We start from the raw sequence: 18,896 nt of genomic DNA, 5'->3' as shown, positions 1-18,896 counted from the left end.
GCCGAGACCCTGTAAAACAGAACTCCAAGTAATAGTTTAAATAAGGCACTGAACTGACAGAGCGGTAAAGGCCTGCTCAGGTCAGGAAAAAAAACCCGACACGAACCTGACAGAACCACATTGGACCCGAGCCCGACCCGGCCCGGCCCGAGTATCTCCATTTATTCCCACGCCCAAACTAACCCGAGCCTTACCCGACCACTGGAATGTTCACTTTATCTACCTCCCGATTCCGAATCTACAGGAAGCTGCAGCATGAGCGCAATGACGTCATAGAGATGCTCACTTGCTCACTGAGCAGACTCAGAGTTTCCCTCCTTGATGACCCGGACTCCCAGCTTAGATTGGCTTTTCAACTTTTGACACTTATTAAACTCAACTTCCCAGCAGAGTTAAATGTAATACTTACTGTGTGTGTCTGACACGGACTCAGCCCGACCTGGACCCAGCCCAACCCGAACCTGGCCCGACCTGACCCGAGCCCGAAAGCCAGACCCGGAAGAGCGACCCAACACGACCCGGACCCGACACAGGTCGTCGGGTCCCGTCGGGTTCAGGTCGGGTGGCAGGCCTTTACAGAGCGGAGGTCAGATGAGGATTGAATTAATTTCAATCACTGAATCTAAACAAGAAGTAAATCTGCCAGGAATGGAAGACTTTGCTTTATCTGTGAGCTTGTGGCACAACGGTAGCGCGTCTGACTCCAGATCAGAAGGTTGCGTGTTCAAATCACGTCAGGCTCAGTTATGTTTTACAGCAGCTCAAGTTCCTGGATTTTATATCAGAAGAGAGTTCGTTCTCTTGGAATATTCGTGCATGGTAGAATTTCAAGATCAACTTTAATAGATTAAAGTCCTGATTTCTGGTTCCGTTCCATTTCCATGCTCAGTTCTTATTTCACACTGTTTTATATCAGAACAATGTTTCAGGGATGTGATGTGTCCATTGTTTGTACAATCGCTCTGTCACCCAGTGTGAGAAATAAAACACAAACCGCACAGCGTGCGGCTCAAACCCATACCTGGCTCTGTCTATAGGCCACTTAGTTCAGTTGGTTAGGACGCAGTGTTGATAACAACAAGGCTGTGGATTTGATCCCCATGTGTGCTGTCACATGGTCAGTCATTAATTTGACACATTTTTGTAACACTTAAAATCCAACTTTTAGATGCAAACAAGTTTACATCAAATGTCAAAGGGAATTTATTTTGAATAACATCCATTGTATCTTTGTCACTGATCTGGAGTAACACAGAATTCTTTCCAATTATCTTCCGTTTGCTGATAAACGTTGAACTCGTGGCCTGTTCTCGTTAATGGTCACGAGCAGCAAAAACAGACAGAGCGAGTCTGACCGCCCAGAGATGTGGAAAAGGCTTCAGTTTGGGACATATGCAGCAAATCAAATGTTCACCCGGCCCCGAAAGATTCAAAAACTGGGGAAAAGGACACAAGGAGATAGAGAATAAGCTAAAGCAGACAATGTAAATATTTCCCATCATTGATATCTCTCTATTCCAATCCAACCTTCAGAGTTGGGTAAATAATTTCAGTGTAAATTGTGCAGCTCAAGAGTCAAAACCAAAGGGCGATGCAGAATAAAGGAGAACTGCCAAAACCCCAGATTGAACCAGGGATCTTCAGTCTAACACACTCCCAACTGAGCTATTTCAGTCTCACAGGCTTGGGATGATAAGTGGCAAGTAACATTCGCACCACACAAGTGCCAGGCAATGACCATCTCCAACAAGAGAGAATCTAACTATCTCCCCTTGACATTCAATACCATTACAATCACTGGATCCCCCACCATCAACATCATGGAGGTTACCATTGGTAGCCATACAAATAACGTGACTAGAAGAGCAGGTCAGAGGCTTGGAATCCTGAGATGAGTAATTACAGTGCAGCTGTTGGCTCCACCCCAGGGGCTGAATTTGTTCTGTAAACCATGAAGCAGCTTCCTCTCAAATCCCAGGTTTATCAATAAATCCTCTTACAAAAGCCCCAAAGTGTGATATATTCCTCTCACTCATCCATGACTCCTGACTCCCCAAAGCCTGTCCACCATCTGCAATTCACAAGTCAAGAGTGTGATGGAATACTCTCCACTTGCCTGGATGGGTGCAATTCCAACTCAAGAATCTCAACACCGTCCAGGACAAAGCAGCCCACTTGATTGGCACCCCATCTACAAACATTCTCTCCCTCCACCATCGGCACACAGTGGCAGCAGTGTGTACCGTCTACAAGATGCACTGCAGCAATGCACCAAGACTCCTTAGACAGCACCTTCCAAACCCAGCGACCTTTACCACCGAGAAGGGCAAGGGCAGCAAATGCAGGGGATACCACCACCTGCAAGTTCCCCTCCAAGCCACACACCATCCTGACTTGGAACTATATCGCCGTTCCTTCACTGTCGCTGGGTCAAAATCCTGGAACTCCCTTTCTCACAGCACTGTGGGTGTACCTACCCCACATGGACTGCAGCGGTTCAAGAAGGCAGTTCACCACCACCTTCTCATGGGCAGTAAATGCTGGCCTAGCCAGCGATGCCCACATCGCATGAATGAATGAATAAAAAAGTGAAGTATCCCTTGTGTCATTGTTTTGGTAGAAAATATAACCCTGGTGGAATTGCCCCTCCCAATCACACCTCACTTCATAGAACATAGAAAATGGAGAACATTTATGGCACAGAATGAGACCATTTAGCAATCGTGTCTGTGCCAGCTGAAAAAGAGCGATCCAGCCCAATCCCACTTTCCAGGTCTTGGGAATGGGATCTGAACAGATCTCAGAGCTCACATTATGTGAATGTTCTGTTGAAGTGTTGGTGAGCTGATATACCAGGGGAGATTCACACTGTTGGACACAGTGTGAAATACATTCAAGTATTTATAAAACATTACAACATGTGAGTAATATTCCCCATTGATTTCTCAGCACTGATGGATTGTGAAGTGGGAGACAGCCAGAAGTCCCAGTGATCCACACTGACCCTGAGCTGAGAATGAAATGAGAAAAAGTTCAATCTTCAGCAGCGAGATGCTGCAGAGAGGTAAGAGTCCTGAATCAAGGAGAGACTTTCTCATCCTGCTGTTGAATCTCATTTCAAACACTCCTTGAACTCTCTGCCGAGGAATTCAGAGCTGGATAACGCCTGTAAAATCAGCCTAAAAAGGAAATAGAAAACACCCATCGTGGGCTCAAACTCAAAAACTTGAGATTCAGAGTTTCATGCTTTCATCGACTGAGCTCACCAGGCCTGAGACAGTGCCCCGTCCTGTCTGTTATTGGACGGTGCAGCTGTTGGCTCCACCCCAGGGGCTGAATTTGTTCTGTAAACCATGAACCAGCTTCCTCTCAAATCCCAGGTTTATCAGTAAATCCTCTTACAAAATCCCCAAAGTGTGATATATTCCTCTCACTCATCCAGAATAAAAGTTACATCTTTTGCTCTTTTTACCTTCCAAACATTGACTTCTATTTTACTCAGCATTTATTTCTCTCTCCTTTTTATGTTGTGCATTTCCTAATAAACATTTCATTTCAATTATTTATGAGGGATGAAATGAACAGAAAAGACTTTCTGCAATGGTACCGGGGTGTGGGACAGAGTGAGTGGTTCGGATCTGGAATACACTGCCTGAGAGTGCTGGAGGCAGATTCAATCGTGGCTTTCAAAAGGGAATTGGATAAACACCTGAATAGAGAAAATTTGCAGGGTTACAATGAAAGGGCAGAGGAGTGGAATTAGCTGATCTGCTCTTGCAAAGAGCTGTCATGGACATGATGGACTGAATGGTCTCCTTCTGTACTGTAACCATTTGATTCCTTGATTCTAACTCTGTCAAAGTTGTTCTGAACTTGCTCTGCTCCAAGGAGAACAACCCCAGCTTTTCCAGTGTCTGCACATAACTGAAGTTATGAGGAACCATGGGGAACCCACTGTAACCTTCCTCCAGACAGAAATACAACTGTTCACCACCACACTGTGACCCAGCTGTTCACATGATTTGGATGCGGGGACCAAATGTAGTATTTCCAAGTTTGCAGATGACACAAAACTAGGTGGGAATGTGTGTTGTGAGGAAGATGCAAAGCGGCTTCAAGGGAATTTGGACAGACTTAGTGAGTGGACAAGAAAGTGGCACATGAAATATAATGTGTAAAAATGTGAGGTTATCCACTTTGGTAGGAGAAACAGATGTGCAGATTATTTGTTAAATGGTAAGAATGTGAATGTACAAAGGGGCCTGGGTGTCCTTGTCAATAAGTGACTGAAAGCTAACATGCAGGTGCAGCAAGCAATTAGGAAGGCTAATGATATGTTAGCCTCTATCACAAGAGGATTTGAGTACAGGAGTAGTGAAGTCTTGCTTCAATTGTATATAACCTTGGTTGGTCTGCAGTTTGGAATACTGTGTGAAGTTTTGTTCCCCTTACCTTAGGAAGGATATCATTGCCATCGAGGGAGTGCAATGAAGGTTCACCAGACTTGTTCCCGGGATGGCAGGACTGTCCTATGAAGAGAGATAGGGGAAACTGGGCCTGTATTCTCTAGAATTTCAAAGAATGAGAGGTGATCTCATTGAAACTTACAAAATATTTAAAGGGATAGACAGGTAGATGAAGCTAAGATGTTTCCCCCGGTTGAGGAGTCTAGAACCAGGGGACACAATTTCAACGTAAGGGGAAAACCACTTTGGACAGCGATGAGGAGAAATTTCTTTACTCAGTGGGTTGTGAATCTTTGGAATTCTCTACCTCAGAGGGCTGTGGAAGCTCAGTCATTGAGTATGTTTAAAGCAGAGATTGACAGATTTCTAAATACAAATGACATAGGGGATATGGAGATAGTGTGGGAAAAAGGCATTGAAGTGGATGATCAGTCATCATCATATTGAATGGCAGGGTGGGCTCGACGGGCTGAATGGCCTACTCCTGCTCCTATGTTCCGATCAGTCTGCAACTTCATATGCATGCTGTCATTGTCCCTTTTATTCCATGGGCTTCAGTTTTACTGGCAGTCTAGTATGTGACATCATCAAGAAGGTTTTCAATAAGTTAAATAAGGAGAAATGGTTTCCAGTGGCAAAAGGGTCAGTAACCAGAGGATGTATTTATCAGGTGATTGAGAAAAGAACCAGAGGCGAAATGAGGAATGATTTTTTATACAGTGATGTGTTGTGATCTGGAATGCACTGTCTGATCAGGACTTGAAAGCAGATTCAGTCGTAACTTTGAAAAGCAATTGGGATAAATACTGGAAGGAAAAATGTACAGATTACAGGAGACAGCACTGACACAACTGACCAAATGGTCTCCTTCTTTGGGTATCATTCTTTGGTTTTATGAACATAATGTTGATACAATTCGCTGAATTGGAAGGGAAGTGAACCCAGATTCCGGGTATTCTAAACACCAGAGCCAAACCAAATGAACAAACACGTTGTTTAATCTCAGTTTTTCACACCAGCTTCTCCTCGCTCTTTCTGTGTTTCCTGCCTGGTCTGTTCCTCTGACCTTCATTCCTGACACTCTATTGAGAATGGCCAAATCACTGCGCCTCTCACTCACACCGTCACTCCACCCCTTCACCCACTTCTAAACCTCTCTGTTCAACAGTACCTCACATCTGCTCCTCTGCTCCATTAATATAACAGGAAAACATTTTCAAACAGACATTTCCAGACAGTGAACGTTCCGGTAAGACAAGGTAAAGAGCAGATTCATTCACTTTAAACACAGAGAGAGCAGCTCTCCCTGTTCAGTCTAAGGAGCAGATGTAGTTTCTCTCCCATTAGTCTTAGAGACATGGGCCAGAATTTTAAGGGACCGTTGGAGACGGGAATGGAGGCCGGGGAGGGGGAGTGGGGGGGGGGTGTATAAAATAGGGATGGAAGACGTTGGACCGGATTTTTCTGTCGGCGGCTGACGTGGAGGGCAGACTTCGCACATCCACACGGCAAGAAGGCATTTCAAGTATTTATGAGTCCAATTGTCAGCAATTTTATTCACTGGATCCAATTGAACTAATAGCACACGGGAACCACGGGGCTTCAGTGCCTCGCCTGGTTAAAGGAGGCAACTGCAAGGTGGTAGCTGAGTGTTGGCTTCACTGGGAAGCTATCGGGTGAGGCAGCGTCACTTGGTAGCAAGGGTAGAGGGGGAAAGGGCATCGGGAAACACTGTCAGGAGTGGGGGCCAATGTGCCAGCTCTGCAGAGGGAACAACACCAGGGTGCCATTGGGGCAGTGCCACTTCATTGAGGATGACAAATGAGGTAAATGTGGCTGGGTGTTGTTTACTGTGAAGGCCTTGCACTCAGGGAGGGGCAACCTGTCATGGGCCTCATTCGAGGCTCCCATTGAGGAGGAGGAGGAGGAGTAGAGAGGAAGGGAGGGAGGCGCAGGCACCAGCAGGGGCACCACAGCAGCTTGGGGGCCCACAGGAAGGCCAGCCTCGAACAGGAGGCTGGAGAAGGAGGCAGAGGAACACGTCAGCCGAGGTTCAACTACCTGCAGATGTCCGAGTGACAGTGTCTCCGCAGACTGCACCTCTCCACGGAGGTCGTCACTGATCTCTCTGCCATGATGCAGCTGTGCCCCATGCGACTTGGTGGGCACCTGATGCCAGTGTCACTGAAGGTCACCGTGCCACTGAACTTCTGCACCACCAGATCATTGTGGGGATCCACTGGAGATATGTGTGGAATCTCACAGTCTGTAGTGAATCAGTGCATCAAGGAGGTCACCAATGTCCTGTTCAGGAGGGCCGGTGACTATGTGCACATTGATCCAAACAGTCAAGCTGAGAGAGCTATAGGATTTGGGGCCATCGCTGGATTCCACCAGGTGTAGGGTGTCATTGACTGCACCCATGTGACCATCAAGGCTCCTGCAGACCAGCCAGCAGCCTTCAACAGGAAGGGCTTCCACTTGCTCAGTGTGCAATTGGTCTGCGACCACTGCAAATGGATCCCATAGGTGTGTGCACAAATCCCGGGAAGCAGCCACAACGCCTGCATACCAAGGCACTCCCAGGTGCCAGAACCTTTCCGCGGCCCCATCCGCTTTCAGAGATGGATCCTTGGAGACAAGGGCTACCCACTGAGGACATGACTACTGACGTCTGTGAGGAACCCACGCACGGATGCAGAGGAGAGGTAGAACACCTGCTGCGGGTCAACCCGAGCGACCATCAAGGAGGCCATTGGTCTCCTGAAGATGAGATTCAGGTGCCTAGATCGATCCAGTGGAGCCCTTCAGTATGTCCCGGCGAGGGTCTCGCATATCGTGGTGGTTTGCTGTGCACAGCACAATCTGGCATTACAGAGGGGTGAGGTGTTGACTAGTGAGGATATCGTGGAGTGTGATGTCTCCTCTGATGATGAGGATGTGGAGGAGGATGCTGCCCAAGCAGTGCCAGATGAAGAACCTCACGCACAGCAGGAAAGGGGCCATGAGATACACACAAGGGAGACATGAGACACCCTTATACATTCAAGTTTCCTTTGAGCCTTACCACCTTCTGGAACCACAGCAATAAAGTCTTAGCTTTAAGCAGCCCTGTTGTCGCCTCCTTCCTTCTGCACTGCAGAGTCCAGGTACACATCGCACAGTGACAAGGCCGAAGCTTTGTGAACTCAGGGCTTGGTCCCTCACTTCCAGCCCCTTGGGAGGAAGGGTTTAAATGAAGTCCCAAAGGGCATCAACAATAGGAAGGAGACATAGTGAGAGAACATCATTTCTTTCTTCCGTGTGACAACAAACGCAACCCTATCCATCTGGAATGCACATTCACCCGTGAACCCCTCAGTGAATCTAGGTGCTCTTCTGAAATCTTTTCCGGGTGCTCCTACGTGGTGCTCCCCCTGCTCTGTCAGCTGAGATGGAGACAGGCTGCTGACCTTGCTGCCCCATGGCTTGGGATGACATTGGTGGCCGTCCTCTTGCTGCCTGAGGCCTGGAGGGCCCCGGCAAACTGAGGGCCTCCTGCACAGGTACAGAGACCCCCCTCTGTCATCGAGGGTGATGGAGGCAGGCACTGGCATCACTGGTGTCACTGGCAGAGGGGCTTTAGAGCTACTGTCCACACCAGGAGCACCCAGAGAGGAGACCCCAGATGTAGCAGCCAGCTGCTCCTCCCCAGTTATAAGACACACTTGTACCTCCCTGCTGACCTGAGAGGGACGTGGACCTGGTGGAGAGTTCAGGTGCCTCGTCCCCCCTCTCGCCTTGTCACCACTGGATGGAGCTCATGGACAAAGTGATGGAGTGCAGGTCTGCGCACATCTCCGGCAGCCACTGATTGGTCGGCTGGATCTGGCTCTCCATCAGAGTCACCAATCTCTCAAGGAAGGAAGCCAGACACACCCCCATCGGAGACTGTACAGCATGCAAGGCCTGGATGGACTCCTCCATCATCCGAGCTTGGGTACACATAACCTCCGGCAACTCTGCCAGATGTTGCCTGACCTCTTGCTGCAGCTGCAGCATTTCCCGTGTTGCTGGTGACACCAGAGGCACGTCATCAGCCTGGGACTCAGCATGGGCCTGGCCTCCCACAGACTCCCAACTGCCAGTGGCCTCGGCTGTCACAGCCTCCGTCAGCTGCCCGGGCCTGTCTGTGACGTGCTCACCAGCTTGTGTGACCAAATCTAACAGCGAGTGGATTCCCACCGAGTGAGGGTTTCTGTGCTGGTGGAGGGTGCAGGGGAATGATGTGACGGTGCACCCTCTGAGGCTCCCACCTCCTCCTCAGAGGTGTCCGGCTGTCCCCCAGTCTCTCCAGCTCTTCATGCTTGTCGTTCATCCTAGCCTGCATGAAAAAACAGTGACATTGAAGGGTTAGGGTCTGCCCATCGCGACATTCCAACCACCCCTACTGTGCAGCTCCATTGATGCAGTGGTGAACAGATGTGCAGTGTGGTTCCTTTGCAGCGGATGCTCCCTTGTGCCCCAGGAGATGTTCAGTCACTCTCTTGGGTAGGTGACCCTGTCTCTCCATCAGCTATGGAGCAGCTGCCTTGCTGCCCGGCCTGTTCCATGGCCTCCTCCTCCATCGGGATGAGAACACGGAGATAAGGCACTCCACCGCCAGTCTTGACACGCTCTTTCCGATTGTGGGCTGTCTTCTCCTGCAGCCACTATGATGAACAAAGTTAGTCTCCCAGCGGGGACAAGCCCAACATCTCTGATGGTGATAGTCCAGCAGTCCATGATGGGGACACACGTATTCCTCCTGCATGTGGCCCCCTCTCGAGGGACTGTGTGAGTTTATACAATGACTGACGTGCACCTCTCACCGAGATGCAGCCAAGCCTCAGGCAGCATGTCCTGCTGCCCTTCCCCAATACACATGACTTAGTGGTCACTCCCTTTCCACCAAACACTCCCTCTCACTCTGCCACATGCAATGTCCAAAGGGTCCAAAGTGTTTGGAGTTCTCACCTGAGCAGCCTGGATCAGGTCATTGACCCACTTCCTGCACTGGATCCATGTCCTGGGGGTGACCCCACAGCTGCTGACTTCACCTACTATCTCCAGCCAGCTTTACTTGGTCAGGTGGGCAGGTCTTCACCTCCCATCCCTGGGAAAGAGGATCTTCCACCTATCTCTTGCCACCTGGAGGCGAACCTGCAGGAAGGCATCGCTAAACTGTGGGACCATGGTCACTGCAGGCTCGCATTCAGCTCCTTACCTATCAGGCAGCAGAGGCAGCAGAACGGGTCCTGGGGCAGCAGATGCAGCAGAACAGGTCCTGGGGCAGCAGAGGCAGCAGAATAGGTCTTGGGGCATCAGAGGCAGCAGAACGGATCCTGGGGCAGCAGAATGGGTCCTGGGGCAGCAGAACGGATCCTGGGGCAGCAGAGACAGCAGAATGGGTCCTGGGGCAGCAGAGGCAGCACAACGGATCCTGGGGCAGCAGAATTGGTCCTGGGGCAGCAGAATGGGTCCTGGGGCAGTAGAGGCAGCAGAACAGATCCTGGGGTAGCAGAGGCAGCAGAACGGATCCTGGGGCAGCAGAATGGGTCCTGGGGCAGCAGAACGGATCCTGGGGCAGCAGAGACAGCAGAATGGGTCCTGGGGCAGCAGAGGCAGCACAACGGATCCTGGGGCAGCAGAATGGGTCCTGGGGCAGCAGAACGGATCCTGGGGCAGCAGAGACAGCAGAATGGGTCCTGGGGCAGCAGAGGCAGCACAACAGATCCTGGGGCAGCAGAATGGGTCCTGGGGCAGCAGAGGAAGCAGAACGGGTCCTGGGGCAGCAGAACGGGTCCTGGGGCAGTAGAGGCAGCAGAACAGATCCTGGGGTAGCAGAGGCAGCAGAACGGATCCTGGGGCAGCAGAGGCAGCAGAACGGGTCCTGGGGCAGCAGAGGCAGCAGAACGGGTCCTGGGACAGCAGAGGCAGCAGAACGGATCCAGGGGCAGCAGAGGCAGCAGAAGGGGTTCTGGGACAGCAGAGGCAGCAGAACGGGTCCTGGGACAGCAGAGGGCTCTCAGGAAGACACTCCTTTAAACCAGGCAGCAGTGAATGCAGGTCTGGCAGCCCTTTCAATATGGTGCCAGCACCTGCCATTGTGTCAGATGTCGGTGCCATCGGTGCCTCGTTCCCTGCCTCTGGTCCTTGTTTACATGGGCCCCACGCCTCCCCTTCATTAATTGGTCGGCTGCTCCGTGATCGGGGTCGGTCGGCCACATTTCACTCGTGTGGTGACGACACCCGCTTCCGGTGCCTCTGCCGAGAGCCGCACCGTTAGTTTAAAATTCAGCCCATGGGATCAAGAGTGGAAAATCTCCCCTCTGATTCTCTCTACTTAAACTGATGGAGACACCAAATTAAAACTGATGAAACCAGGGATTGTATCCTGGTTCTTCAATCTAGTGTTCTCCCAACTGAGCTATTCCATCCTCACTGTGAACTCATCTTCATTGGAGACAAATATAACTCCAGGCGGAATTTCCCCACGCGTTCATTCCTCACTTCAGGGGAATGGGACCCGACCAGATCGCGGAACTCAGATTATGTTAATGTTCTGCTCTTGATATCTTAATATTATCTTGAGTTTGAGCCACTTTTAATCAGGTTCACGGACAAATTCTTCCATCATCCCTTCTCCCACATTCTCTCTCTCTCATTCATTCTTTATTCCTCACAATCCAGAAAGGGTTAGGAATCAGAGCTCACCTCCAAACCCTCTGCACACAGACCTCTGTCTGTTACCCTGTTTGATCCAAGAGACCAGTCAATAAATTACACTCTTTATAAACATAGAAAGCTGCCTCACAGTGTTGGACAGAGTTAAATACACTGAAGTCTTTTGAAAAAAGTTCATCTTACGGGTTGTTACTGAACCCACAGAGCAGGACGGGCCCAGGCTCCAGCTCCAGCCCCAGCCTGTGCTGTGTTAGCTGATGCCACCTGGTGTGATACTGAGCCACACGGAGCAGGAAAGGGCCTGGTTATATTCATGGCCTGTGTTGAGTTAACTGATCCCACTCAGTGTGGTAGGAGCCACACAGAACAGAATGGGCCCAGGCTCCTTCCTCAGCCTGAGGGATGATAGTTCTTCTCACACGTTGTTGTACAGAGCCCCACACAGAACAGGGAAATCTCAGGCTCCATCCCCGGCCTGTGGTATTTTACTTCATCGCACCTGGTATGGTACGGAGTCCCCAGAGCAGGAAAGGTCCAGCTTCCATCTCCGGCCTGTGCTGAATTAGCTGATCTTACCTGGTTGGCACTGAACCACAATCAGAGAAGGATGGGCCGAGGCTCCATGGCCTGTGGTGTGTTAGTTATTCTCATTTGGTGAGGTACTGAGCACCATATAGAGCAGGATGGGCCTGTGCTCAGTGAGCTGATCTCACCTTGTTTGGTCCTGCGACCCATACACAGAGCAGGACAGGCCTAGGCCTAATCCTCAGCCTGTGTTCAATTAGCTGATCTCATTCAAAAGATTTTGATAAGGTTCCACACAAGAGGCTTCTCTATAAGATTAAAGTCCCTGGTATCAGTGGTAATATATTGATCTGGATTGGGAACTGACTGGCACGACGTAGGCAGAAAGTAGTTACAGATGGATCTGGATCTGTTTGGAGACCAGTCACCAATGGTATCTCACAGGGATCGGTGTTGGGACTGTTGCTCTTTATTATTTTTATTAATGATCTGGATGTAGGTGGAGGGGGCACCATCTGTAAATTGACAGATGATTTGAAGATCTGTGCGAGTGTTTAGACTGTAGACGATACTCGACTGTTTCAGGCTGATCTTAATGTGTTGGGAGATTGGGTTCATGACTGGTAAATGATGTTTAATTTGGGTAAGTGCAGTGTTATTCATGTGGACAGGGCGAATGCTCAACATTCATACACCCTTCAGGGAAAAACATTAAAGCAGGTGGAAAAAATAAAATAATTTTGAGCAGAGATCTGGATGTTCTAGTGCACAGATCTCAAAAGGTACAGCAGCAATGCTGTGAAGTGATAGTTGGAGCAAATAGAGGGTTGAGCTGCATTCAGAGGATAATTGAGTATAAGATGAGGCATATTCTTTCATGGGATGTGAGCGACACTGACAAGTCCAGAATTTGTTACCCATCCCTAATTGTCCTTGACAAGGTGGCGGTGAGCTCCCTTCTCGAATTGCTGCACTCCATGTGGTGTAGGTACACCCACAGTGCTGTTAGGAAGGGAGATCCAGGATCTTGACCCAGCATCAGTGAATGAACAGCGATATATTTGCAGATCAGATGGTGTGTGACTTGGAGGGGAGCTTGCACATGGTGGTGTTTCCATGCATCTGCAGCCCTTGTCCTTCAAGGTGGTGGAGGTCTTCGGTTTGGAAGGTGCTGTCTGCGGAGCCTTGGTGAGTTGCAGCAGTGCATCTGGTAGATGGTACACACTACTGCCACTGTGCGTCAGTGGTGAAGGGAGTGAATGTTTAAGGTGGTGAATGGGGTGACAATCAAGGCGGCTGCTTTGTCCTGAACAGTGTCGAGTTTCTAGAGTATTGTTGGTGCTGCACTCATCCTGGTTTGTGCCTTGTAGATGGTTGACAAGTTTTGGAGAGTCAAAAATCACAAAATTATTACAGTGCAGAAGGAGGCCATTCAGCCCATTGTGTCTGCATAGAATCATAGAACATAGAAAGTTTACAGCACAGGCAGGCCAAAAAACGAGCCACCCAGCTGAATCCCATTGCCCAGCATTTGGACCGTAGCCCTGCAGGTTCAGGTACTTGAGGTGCACATCCAGACACCTTTTAAATGAGTTGAGGCTTTCTGCCTCAGCTACCCTTACAGGCAGTGAGTTCCAGACTCCCACAGCCCTCTGGGTGAAAAAACCTTTCCTCATCTCCCCTCTAATTATTCAACACATCACTTTAAATCTATGCCCTCTAGTCACTGACCTCCCTACTAAGGTAAATAGACCCTTCCCATCCATTCTATCCAGACCCCTCACAATTTTGTACATTTCAATCAAATCTCCCCTCAGCCTCTTCTATTCCAAGGAGAACAACCCCAGTCTATCCAATCTTTCCTCATAGCTGCATTTTTCCAGTCCTGGCAACATCCTCGTAAATCTCCTCTGTTACCTCTCTAGTGCAATTACATCCTTTCTGGAATGAGGTGACCAGAACTGCACACAGAACTCAAGTTGTGGCCTAACTAATGTTATATACAGTTCCAGCATAACCTCCCTGCTCTGATATTCTATACATCGGCTAATAAAGGAAAGGATTCCATAAGCCTTCTCAACCAACTTATCAACCTGTCCTGCTACTTTCAGGGATTTGTGGACATTCACTTCAAGGTCTCTCACTTCCTCTACACCTCTCAGCATTCACCCATTAATTGTGTATTCCTTTGCTGTGTTTGACCTCACCAAAGGCATCACCTCACACTTCTCCAAGTTGAATTCCATTTGCCACTTTTCTGCCCACCTGACCAGTCCATTTCTCCAGCTCTCCTAATGAGCATTTCACCACGTGCCTTGAGCTGAGTTACTCATCACAGAATTCCCACTATCTGATTTACTCTTGTAGCCAGAGTATGTATATGAATGGTCCAGTTAAGCTTTTGTCAATGGTAACCCCCAGGATGTTGATGGTGGGGGGATTCAGCGATGGTAATGCTGTTGAACGTCAAAGGGAGATGGTTACACTCTCTCTTGTTGGAGATGGTCATTGCCTGGTACTTGTGTGGTGTGAATGTTACTTGCCACAGCAGCCCAAGTCTGAATGTTGTCCAGGTCTTGCTGCTTCTGGACACGGACTCCTTCAGTATCTGAGATGTCCCGAATTTGTCCTTTTATGAAACCTTGGTCAGGACTCACTTGGAATATTGTATCCAGTCTTGGTCTCCTCACATGATGGGTGATATTGAGGCTTTGGAAAGGGTACAGAGGAGAGACATTCGACGAATTCCCAGTATAAGACATCTTGGTTATCAAGTTAGACTAAAAGATTTGGGACCCTACACCTTAGAGAAACCTAGACTGAGGAGTGATCCGATTGAGGTTCATAAATAATGAAGGGTCCAATTCAGCATGGGAGAGGAGTCATAACTTTATATTGTAAAAGGACAGATGGCACCCGGATCACATTAAATTTCATTTTTAGTGGTGAGTTAATGTACCAGGATGGCTGAGTGGTTAAGGCGTTGGACTTAAGATCCAATAGACATGTGTCTGCGTGGGTTCAAACCCCACTCCTGGTATCTGTGCTTACAAAATGTTACTTATTCTGTCCCTGACTTTTGCCTTGCACCATCATCTCTTCTGTCATTGAATCACTCTTGCCTTCCAACTGATCACAACTGCCGATTATTTGATCTGCCCCAGCACCGTTCCTTGGCTCTGCGCTTGCTTATAAACTGGTAAATCTTTAACTTAATCTCCTCTGTACCCTGACAATGACCTTCTCATCCTTCCTTGATTGTGGTTCCTCACAGGATCCGCTGCCTCTCCGACTCCCCTCCAGGTCACTGAAGGCCCTGAGCCTTGGTCTCGCTTTATACGCTAGCTGGTAGTTGATTCCTTGCAGGTCTGCCACCGCTCAGGAGAAGCTCAAGACCCAGATCAAGCGAAGTATCAAGAGGAATGTGAACAAAGGCTCCCTGGTGCAGAGCAAGGGACAGGGCGCCTCCGGCTCCTTCAAAATCAGCAAGAAGGAAAACCCAGGGAAAAGTGGGAAAGAAGGTGAAGAAACCAGCAGCCAAGAAATCTTTAGTGAAGAAACCAGCAGACAAGAAATCTTCAGTGAAGAAACCAGCAGACAAGAAATCTTTAGTGAAGAAACCAGCAGACAAGAAAGTGACAACAAAGAAAGTAACAGCCAAGAAAACGAGCAGCAAGGCGGCGGCAACACCAAATAAGGCGGTGAAGAAAGCAGCGCTTCAGAAAAAGTCTCCTGCGAAGAAGGTCAAAAAAGGCAAGAGTGCGGCGGGCGGAAAGGCGCTGAAGAAAGTGCAGACATGGAAGAGCAAGGTCAAGCCGAAAGCAGCGAAGTCTCAGAAAGCAGGGTCTGGAAAGAAGTGAAAGCGTGGGAAACTTGTAAACATCTGAACACAAGGGCTCTTCTCAGAGCCACCCACATCTCTCAGGAAAGAGCTGATCCCCTGATCAAATGATCCCTGTCCCGGCCCCGCCTGCAGATTCCACATGGAAATGATTTGGAGTAAATCCAGGATCCCTGGTGACTCGCTGACATCCACTCCACCCAGCCCTTTCCCCACTCTCTGTAATAAAACAGAGGGATACCCGGCCCTCACTCTAACTGGGGATGTCTTCGGTGCAGTCTCAGTTCACAAATTCAGGGGGAGAGTCTGTAAGACAGTAACACTGGCGGAGAAACCCCACCTCACAACTCAAACCCCAACACATGAGTTTCTCCAATTCAGCTGGAGTCGGGTGACAACAGGAGCTGGGATAGGCTGTGATCGGGAATGTTAGGAATGGATTTGTTCAGGGAGGAACGTACCTGGAATCTCCGAATATAATAGTTCCTTATTTCCCCAGATGACACATTCTGCAGTGAGAGTGAAAAGTCTCTTCACTGCTTCACATTTACTAATTGTTTGGTTCGAGATGAATAATGAGTCAGAGAGTAATGACAGGATCTGAAGCTTCTCTCACACCAGCCCTTGAATGACTCAGTGTGAAGTGTCCAATGTGTGAAGCTACTGCCAGGGTTTGTCAATCTGAACAGTTTCAGCTCAGTTACTGGGGGCCTGGAATCCCCACAGTTTGACTCTGTCTCTGATTGGTCACCCGCTTCTCAATCCAATTCTTAACCAATAGGAGAATCACATATAAGTAAATAGAAGTTCTCATTGGCTTAGATTTTCCAATTGGAAAAAGCCTGGCAATTCCAGAGCAGGAAGGAATTGAAGTGATGGAAAATTTCAATTTTCAGGCAACAATTTTAAAACCTCTCATTTTATGTTCTGTTTTACTGTATTTACCGTCACAAAATCCTGACGCGATTTTAGGAATCGTTTTCATTTGTCAATCTGTTAACTGTAAGCGGCGGGAGGAAGGTCCGGTTCAGCAATTTAAAACGGGACAAATATCAGCTTCCTCTCTGTAAAAGGAACAAATTAGCGACTAACCGCTTCTCACAGGCTTCTCGGGGACTGACAGAAACGAGCGGTTTCTGATCCTTTCTCCTGAAAGAGGCGGATAATGCTGCAGGGAGCATTGAACTGCCCTTCACTTTCTGGCTGCTAATACACCACTGACTTTAAACAGTTCAAACAGCGACTGATGCTTCTGCCGGAAAATGAGCAGATTCACCAGAATGATCCCGGTCCATCATGGCCAAAGACATCCAGCTGGCCCGCCGCATCCGCGGGGAACGCACCTAAAACCCAGCTTCAGTAACAAGTGTAACAAGGGCTCTTTTCAGAGCCACCAAATCAGCAAAGGAAAGAGCTGCCATCTCTGTTCATCATCAAACCCATTAGATTGGAGGGGAGGCCACATGGTTTCTGTTTTGTCACATCACTTTCCCGAAAGGCCTGTCGGACTGAGAGCTGATCTGGAATTTAGAAAGCAGCATTACCGGAGACTCATTGCTGCTCAGCACAATCTCAACCCCGCTCCTGGGATCCGTTAGCTGGCATTTGGGGAAAAGAAATGGATCCCAGTTTTATTTGGAAGGCATTAATGGAGCCGGGTCCGTTCACATGAGGGTTATTTACAAACATTACCCAATGAGTTCACTAATATTTGAATCCATTGGAGATTAGTACACAGGATATGTAAGGCAGCTCGGTCACTCTGACTGAAACCGCCAGTTCCCTGGGGTTGCAGACCCTGACACTGCGGGGAGAGAATCCCCGACTCTATCCCGCCGCCGGGGGAAACAGACAGCTCTGTGTCCGGAGAATAGGGAGGGCCGGGGAGAAGGCACATATTAAAGCGCTGCAATGGACTCAGCTCCTGTGTGTGCACAACTCTCACTGATTCCGTCCTCTGGGAACAGTGCGGTCGAAACAGATCAGGTTAGGAGAGAAACACACAGCCCGAGAATGGCCTCTTCCTTCCTGCATTTACTCTGTTCCGGGAGCAGATTCTCATTGAGAAGCGGCGCTCAGATCACCAGAGAGAAAAAAAAACACAATTCAAACTGTCCAAATGAAAAACAGAGAATTAACCCGGACACTTCCATTATTAAATTAATTCATCAGCTCCGAACCAGTTCCCGTTAATGTACCGGGATGGTCTCGGGATTTATAAAATCGAAGGCAGCGGGATTTATTAAATTGTTGATTCTGACACCCTGTAGTTCAGTTCTTCACTTAACTGGAGGGGGAGATGTGTGAGCAGAGAAACAGAGCGAAATCCAGAGAGGGAACTGAAAACACACCTGGACAGATGTGAAACAGGTCAATCCACTGTTCCAATAACTCCATCTCTGACTCCCTCCTGACAGTAACCAGCCCTTTCACAGAGACTGTGAGTGGCTCTGAAAAGAGCCTTTGGTTTATTAGATGACATTTTGGCCGCTTTACTTTTTCTGGGAGCTCTTGAGTGCTGGTTTTCTTGGGCAGCAGCACAGCCTGGATATTAGGCAGCACCCCGCCCTGAGCGATGGTCACCCCTCCCAGCAGCTTGTTGAGCTCCTCGTCGTTGCGGACGGCCAGCTGCAGGTGTCTGGGGATGATGCGGGTCTTCTTGTTGTCCCGGGCCGCGTTACCGGCCAGCTCGAGGATTTCAGCGGTCAGATACTCGAGCACAGCAGCCAGATAGACCGGGGCTCCGGCACCCACACGCTCAGCTTTCTCAGGAGCCTGTGAACACGGCCCACCGGGAACTGCAGTTCAGCCCTGGAGGAGTGAGACTTGGCCTTGGCCCGAGCTTTCCCGCCGGTCTTTCCTCTTCCAGACATTTCCACAATCTCACAAATACTTTCTCAAAGAATGAATAATTTCCTTAGCATTGATAGCACATCACAGGCAGTCAGGATGGCCGAGCGGTCTAAGGCGCTGCGTTCAGGTCGCAGTCTCCACTGGAGGCGTGGGTTCGAATCCCACTTCTGACAAATTGTGTTTTGACTGAACTGGAGGCGTTTGGGAGCAGCGGCAAAAAGCAAAGAAAAAGCAGGAAAGAACATGGACAAACAAAGTAACAATGGACCCAAAGATGCTGCAACAAAACATGAGAGTAAGAGGCAACTAAGCAAACAGCAGGGCACATAAAAGATCAAAAATGTAACCTTTGTATCGGGGTGGAAGATGTTGCCAATATCCTTAATGAATACTTTACTGTTTTCCCGAATGAGAGGGTGATGCAGATATTGTTATTAAGGAGGAGGAGTGTGAAGTATTGGACGTGATAACTTAAGGAGAGAGGAAGTCTTAATGGGATGAGCATC

General features: G+C 49.0%; 3 non-coding genes across 3 annotated transcripts; all 3 read left to right on the top strand.

Annotated features, from left to right (window-relative positions):
- The first annotated feature begins 671 nt into the window (after nt 1–671).
- Nucleotides 672–743, top strand: trnaw-cca (transfer RNA tryptophan (anticodon CCA)). The gene has a single exon. It is a non-coding gene; the product is annotated as a tRNA-Trp (tRNA).
- Nucleotides 744–14,653: 13,910 nt separating this feature from the next.
- On the top strand, nt 14,654–14,736 carry trnal-uaa (transfer RNA leucine (anticodon UAA)). The gene has a single exon. It is a non-coding gene; the product is annotated as a tRNA-Leu (tRNA).
- A 3,744-nt stretch (nt 14,737–18,480) lies between these two features.
- trnal-cag (transfer RNA leucine (anticodon CAG)) lies at nt 18,481–18,563 on the top strand. Its single transcript has one exon. It is a non-coding gene; the product is annotated as a tRNA-Leu (tRNA).
- Nucleotides 18,564–18,896: the final 333 nt, after the last annotated feature.

This window comes from Heterodontus francisci, chromosome 35, assembly GCF_036365525.1.
Source record: "Heterodontus francisci isolate sHetFra1 chromosome 35, sHetFra1.hap1, whole genome shotgun sequence".
In the NCBI taxonomy this organism is placed as follows: Eukaryota; Metazoa; Chordata; class Chondrichthyes; order Heterodontiformes; family Heterodontidae; genus Heterodontus; species Heterodontus francisci.
This window is presented reverse-complemented; position numbering and strand designations above follow the sequence as displayed.